Source organism: Hipposideros armiger, unplaced genomic scaffold, assembly GCF_001890085.2.
Source record: "Hipposideros armiger isolate ML-2016 unplaced genomic scaffold, ASM189008v1 scaffold_1397, whole genome shotgun sequence".
NCBI lineage: Eukaryota > Metazoa > Chordata > Mammalia > Chiroptera > Hipposideridae > Hipposideros > Hipposideros armiger.
The window spans coordinates 70,829-77,735 of NW_017732747.1; the positions used below are offsets into that span (position 1 = coordinate 70,829).

At 39.0% G+C, this 6,907-nt stretch overlaps 1 long non-coding RNA gene and 1 pseudogene across 1 annotated transcript in view; one reads left to right on the forward strand and one right to left on the reverse strand.

Annotated features, from left to right (window-relative positions):
- Positions 1-1,847: 1,847 nt before the first annotated feature.
- On the forward strand, positions 1,848-2,450 carry LOC109377426 (40S ribosomal protein S8 pseudogene; annotated as a pseudogene).
- Positions 2,451-4,201: 1,751 nt separating this feature from the next.
- The window catches only part of LOC109377427 (uncharacterized), a 58,879-nt gene continuing 56,173 nt past the window's right edge, over positions 4,202-6,907 (reverse strand). Inside the window, exon 3 of the long non-coding RNA XR_002122866.1 lies at positions 4,202-4,224. This is a non-coding gene — a long non-coding RNA (uncharacterized LOC109377427). The remainder of the gene's footprint in view (positions 4,225-6,907) is intronic.

Here is a 6,907-nt window from a genome sequence, read left to right on the forward strand (position 1 = left end):
TCTATCAAAATTCTTATTCATAAACTCTTTTAATTTTGCTTTTTTTAACCAAAAAATTGGGCATATACACTCTGCATGCAATCTAAATATATTCTTGACCTTTTTTTATGGTAATCTTAAGAGTTCATCACCAGATAGGAAACACGGCTGCCAGCCGTGCCAGAAAGGAGTCATGTGTAATGGTTTAATCTACTTTCCAAATATCATGTGTTCTAAAAAGCACAGGAGAGTCATGTTAACTTTATTATCCTTAATGTTCTAGGCATAATGCAAATTTTATTGTTTAAATGTTTACATTAAAATTATTTCCATTAATCTGTAAATTGCACACTACTGCACAAATCTATGCATTTTAAAAAAAAATAATCACGACCAGTTATAATTCAACTTAAGGATGGTCTTCAATAATGTTGGTGATATCTAGAACCAAACTATAGCTTGAAATTTGTCTAAAAATATGATCTGATGTGTCTGCATTGTTCACCTTTTTGTAAGAAAAGTGTGACTCACTGAATTGGATCAGAGACTTCTAAATATATGGAAAAGAAAATCTAACATGAGAAAATACAAAAGAATGAAGAGGTTGGATATATACAGTCATCTCAGGTTACCACTGGAGACATGATAACCAAGATCAAGGAAATTGAGGAAACTGTTGAAGAATGACACCACCGATAAGGAAAGAACTGGATTGCAATCCAGATACCCAAACTCTAGCTGTAGTTTTGTCACCTCCTGAGCTCTGGCCCTCAACTTCCTCATGTATAAAATAAGGCATTGGGCTAGAATGAACACCAATGTCAAACTCTAAATCTAAAATTCTAAACTCTGCATTTGTTGTCTTAAATTCTGCATTTTATATCATACAGGAAATTGCATGCTTTTCATTATTAAAAATTGTAGTCTAAAATTTCATGTGGTTTCAGAATATCATTCAACTATTTTCTAAACCAGAAATGGACTGCATTTTACCCAGTGCAAGATAATTGATCATAACAATGCTACTAGCCTAATGCTTTGGGGAGATATGAGAGATTCCCTGAATTGCTTCTTTAGGGAACAGTAAGACTAAGCAATCATTAATTCATGCAATACACTTTTATAAAGCACCCCTGTGTGCCCAGGCATTTTCTCAACATTGGTAAATCAAAGATGAATGTTAATGGTCTTTTCCTTCTAGGGACTCACAGTCTAATAAATGAGAAAAATTATTTCCAATTAAGACACAGTTTTTTAAATGCTATGATAGGGCTGTAAATAGAGTGTGATGGAAGCTCAGAAGAGAGATCTTGATTCATTTTTCAATAAATGAATATTTAAATTCAATAAATTTTCTGTGTGATCTGAGCAAAAAAAGGGCTGTGGAAAGCTCCGGAGTTTTAGCGTGAGCAACTATGTGCATAATGATGCCATTTACTGAGATGGCAAAGAACAAGATGAAGAAGGTATTGGAAGCGGGGCTGAGAATAAAAGTTTGATTTTGGACATATTAAATTTGGGATGAGTATAGATGAGATGTCAAGTAGGCAATTAGATATACAAGTCTGGATAGAGTTGTCAGAGAAGTCAGGGTTGGAAATACAAATTTAGATGTATTTACGTGTATTTAGCCACATGATTGAACTGGCGTAGGGAGTCAGAGAGAAGAAAAGAATTATGATGATTGAGCTAGAGAGCATGCCACTATTTCCAAAACACGAGAAGGAAAAACCAGCAAAGAAGCCATCAGTAAGACAAAAAGAAACCTGGGGGAGTGTGTCGTGATAGCAGAGTGATCTGTGGCATCAAGGGCTGCGAAGAAGGGGGGCCGTGACTCTGTGTTTTCTCTTTCCAGCTGGCACTGAACTATGGGCATCTCTCAGGACAACTGGCACAAGCGCCACAAGACGCAAGGCAAGAGAAAGCCTTACCACATGAAGCGAAAATATGAGCGGGGACGCCCGGCTGCCAATGCTGAGATGGGCCCCCGCCACGTACACACAGTCCATGCACGGGGAGACAACAGGAGTACCATGCAATGAAGCTGGACGTGGGGAACTTCTTCCTGGGATCCAAAGATAGTTGATGTCTACAGTGCATCCAACAACGAACTGGTTTGCATCAAGACCCTAGTAAAGAGCTGCATCATGCTCACTGACAGCACACCGGGCTGACAGTGGTACGAGTCCCGCTATGTGCTTCCCCTGGGCCATGAGAAGGGGTCAAGCTGACTCCCGAGGGGGAAGAGATTTTAAACAAAAAAACAATCAAAGAAAATTCAGAAGAAATATGATGAAAGGAAAAAGAATGCCCAAGTCAGCAGTCTTCTAGAGGAACAGTTCCAGCAGGGTAAGCTTCTTGCATGCATCGCTTCAAGACCAGGCTAGTGTGGCCAAGCAGGTGGCTCTGTGCTAGAGGGTGAGGAGCTGGAGTTCTATCTGAGGAAAACCAAGGCCCATAAAGGCAAATAAATCTTCCTCCCTCCTAGCTTAGCTCATGCAACAAGGTGCTTATTGTTGGGGGTTGGGGGGTAGGGGGACGAGCTTCTATGGAGGATAAGTCACATGAGAACTAAGAACTGACCATTGGATTTAATATGCTGTTCCTTCTTCCGGGAATATCATTCCAGATGTTCCCACAGCTGGCAATCACTCTTTCTTCAGGTCTTTACTAAAAAGTTATCTTCTTAATGATGGTGGCAATGACGGCTCACCTTATGAAAAATGTCAACTCTCCCTGTTACTGGTATTCCCTTTCTTAGATGTTTTACTTATTGTCTATTTCCCTCATTGGAATAACTCCATCAAGACAGGGATTTGGGTCTGTTTCATCCATTGCTGTTTCCTCAGCACCAAGAATAGTGCCTGGCACCCACTTGGCACTCAGCACTCAATAAATACTGATTGAATGAATAAACAAATCCACCAATCACCATATCAGATCTAGGAGCTTTACAAAGTTGGCCTTTTTTCTTTTTTAATCCAACTTACCTTTGGTCCTAGACTCATCTTGCTCTAGAGAAAAGCAAATGTGTAAAACGAAGAGATACTTGCATATTTCTTGAAAATGTTGAAAGACTAGCTTGCTAAGAGTCTACAAGACGTTATGTAAGCCATTGTGTAGACTTCGATGATGCAAGGATGTAGAAGGCAGGAAAGTCACTCTAATCTAGAGGAACATTCCATCTGGTGATGAATGAAGACTTGTGAATAGGAAAACTATAGTATGTATAAGGGCAAACATAGGAAAGACCACTAGAGGCGAATGAAAGTGAAGTAGGAGTCCAGACAAGTGGAGAACTGGGTCAAACGTTAGCTGTGCATGACAGGAGCCAACGTCAGAAAGAAATCCGGGATTTAAGTCATTCGTTCACTGAATATCTATTGACATCTCAGCACCATATTCGGCACTGGGATATAATAAGCAAAAGAAACTCCTCTTCCCTTATAGAATTCAATCTAGCAGGGCTTATAATCTACCTGCATGGAATCAGTACTTCAAAAAAGCAGCTGTTGAAATGCTTTATAGGTCCTGAATCAGCCAGTTCTAGGTAGCTGCACTACATATCACGTCAGCTACACTGGAGCAGCTGTATGATGTTCTGATGAATGTTCCTTAGTGAAAACATCCAAGCACATCCCATTGCTGGCCCAATGGTTACCAAAAAAGCACAAGGTTTTATTGCAACAAAGGCAGTCAACTGAGCTAAACACATTTTTTTTTTTAAGAAATGCATTTAACGTTGGCATTTCAAACTGAGACATGGCACTGGAAGGCTACATTCCGAGATATAAAATGTAAATCATAACATTTCAGCATAAAATTTTAGTTTTTCAAATAATTCATTTTTAAGTACCAGCTCTCCCCTACATGATTTTATATTGTACTAGTGCTTGCAAACTTCCACACTGAAAGGGCTCCAATGAAATAAATGCCCTTGAGTTAAAGCGAGAGTAGGAAAAAGAGATTCATTTCACAAAGGCTAATGCTACAAATTTCTATAAAATAAAATATTTGAGACTGAAATATAAATAAATATGTGGGCAGTCATATAACAGTTTTCTTCATAATTTTATAAATTGTTGTACTTACAGTGAAAGAAAACTTCAGGCCACCACACTTCCCTCAGGAAAGATGGCCATTATACTGGAGCCCTTCTCTCATCTTGCAGAGCCACAGTATTATTCCAGCAATTGAGCCCTGGAGAGAGATACTTGCTCCTCGAATTTCATAGTGTTGCTGATTCTAAAGTGTATTTATAAGGAATTAATCCTTATAAATTACTCAGGAACATGGCAAGGTTTTCACAATTTGTCTAATTATTAAAGTTATAATTATTTTTTAATTGGTGTCCAGTATTTTATTTCTAATAAAAAGTTAAGAGGAACATGCAGAAATGTGTGCAACTGCGTGATGTCCAAGAAAGTATAATACGATATTGATCTCAATTATTATTTTAAAAACATAATTCCTCCCTCCACATCTCTAGCACAAAACCATAAAATGTTGAAATACAGTCCTCATTTCATTCTGTCAACAAAACATGGGAGGGAAAAGCATTTGTGTAAGTGAATGAGAAGATTCCTGGGATCAACTGTGTTTGTAGTGTAGAAATAATAGATGTATTTTGAACAGTACTGACAAGTCAAAAGATGGGAACAGCTTCAGCAAAGGAGATTGTGTGTGTGTGTTAGGGTGAGGGAGGGGGAGACAGAAAACCACTTCAGAGAACAGAAAACCATTTCAGAGAACGCCGTGGTGGTTTATGATCTCGTATCAATTATTTCTCTGCCCAGGTTGTCACATGCAGCCCTCCTTTTATGGGAAAGAGACAAATGCATAAAACTAAGTTGGTATGAGGTGTTTTGTCAAGAAAGCCATCTATCCTAAATTTCCTTCTCTCCATATTTGCAAATGTAACTATGTCTATGGTTTTAGTACACACATTAAATGAAATTACTGAGTCTTCAACAAAATCTAAAGTCTATTTAATGTCCTCTATTTAAGAAAAGAATAAGAAGTGTATTTCTCTATTTAAAAAAATTAGTGCCAAAATGTCATTTCTTAAAGGGTCAAACTTTCAGTTGTATGAAAATAGCAAGTGTATAGAATTATTTATTTCTGTGACTTCCAAACACATTAGGTAGTCACTGTACTTTTGAGAAACAAAATCTTAGAGAACCTTCTCTAATTATTATGAAAGGAAGAGAAAATCGGCATGAGCCTGTATCTATTAGGTCAGGTCTACTTAGTTTGCTGGGTTAAAAGAAGAGCACATAGCATTTCTGCTTTAGAATGTTTTTCATTTACATCCTCTGCCTTGTGCTAGTAACATTGCTGGCATCCCACTTCTATTCCCCTTGGCTGCCACCTCTACATTATGAAGGCTGCTCACTGTGAACCCCTGAAGCTCCCTGCCTGAGGGCTTTTCTCTCAGGGAAAGTGCTCAAGCAGCAAGCAGGACAAGCCAGAAGTGCAGAGTCAACACCCACAGAAGCAGCTCTCAACAAATGATGGATGAGTGGTCAAGGGATAAATACCCAACTTTCTTACTCCTTAACGGTGGCAGCTCTGAGATGTGCTAAATCCATTCTACCTCCCAGAGGTCCTCTGCAGGGTTGAACCCTTTGGTATAGCTGGTGAGTGAGTTGATAACTCACCATCTAGTGTCTGCTTTCCCTTCCCCACTCTTGCACTCCTCTTTCCTGGGATCACCTCCCAAATGACTAGTCTGCATGTAAATCCTCACCTCAAGGGTTAACTTTAAGATAACCCAATCTAAAAGCTTGGGGCAGAATTTAGGCTCCTGAAATTAGTTAAGACAGGATTGATGGGAAGGAGAGGAGAAAGTGCAGCAGTGACTAACAAAAAGAAGGGAGGGATGAGGCTTCAGAAGTGGAAGAGAGGAACAGTACCTCCCATGTGAAGGAGCACAAGGGGCTAAAGGGAGCCAACCCTGGACAGCCCAACATTGGACACAGCCCTGAACAGAGGGATGGACACTGTTCGTGAGGGTGAGACACGAAGGAAAGCTTCACCCCTCTGATAAAACAGAACCAAACAGAGCCAGGTAGGAACTTCACTATGACAAGATAAAGGAGAAAAATTATAAAGCAGCATTGACTGGTGAGCATAGAACTGGAATGAAAATATAATTTCCTTTGCCTATAAACTATTTAAATGGCACAAGGAATCTCATACCACAGACTTAGATAAGACAAGGGACCTAATCCACTCCAAGAAAGAAGAGAAACACAGTCAAATTCCCATTAAAGTTATTATAGAATTGTTAGTAGTTTCTTCTAGCATTTTTTCTTTAATGATAGTAAATGATAAGAATTTCTTATGTCTCAGTCATTTGATGACCTTGAATGCTCATTTTGATTATTCCTTCAAACATTTTCTTGTAAATTCTATTCACAAGACTTCTGCCTTAAGAAAAATTGACTTCTTATATCTTTATTGGAGGGGGTCAATCTATTAACCTGCCAAAGCTGTAGTTATCAAGCTTGAGCATGCAACAGAGTCCCCTGAACACAGACCGCGGGGCCCCACCCTCAGAGGCTCTGATTCATAGACCTGGAGTGGGGCCTAGAATTTCTATTTCTAATGATTTCCTGGGTATTGCTGATGCAGCTGGTCAGCACCACTGATTAAAGTATGGTACAGTAAAACCTCGGATTGCAAGTAACTTGGTTTGCGAGTGCTCTGCAAGACGAGCAAACATTTCTAATACATTTTAACTTGGTAAACAAGCAATGTCTTGCAATACGAGTAGTTTGTTTCTGGAACAAATTATGCTCACAAACCAAGGTATTATTTTATTTAATCCTTGAAGTATTATAAGCATCTCTGGCTTTCATTAGTTGCTTTGTCTTTCTTATACAACTTGTATCCCTAGTCCCTGGCATAGGGTAGACTCTCAACA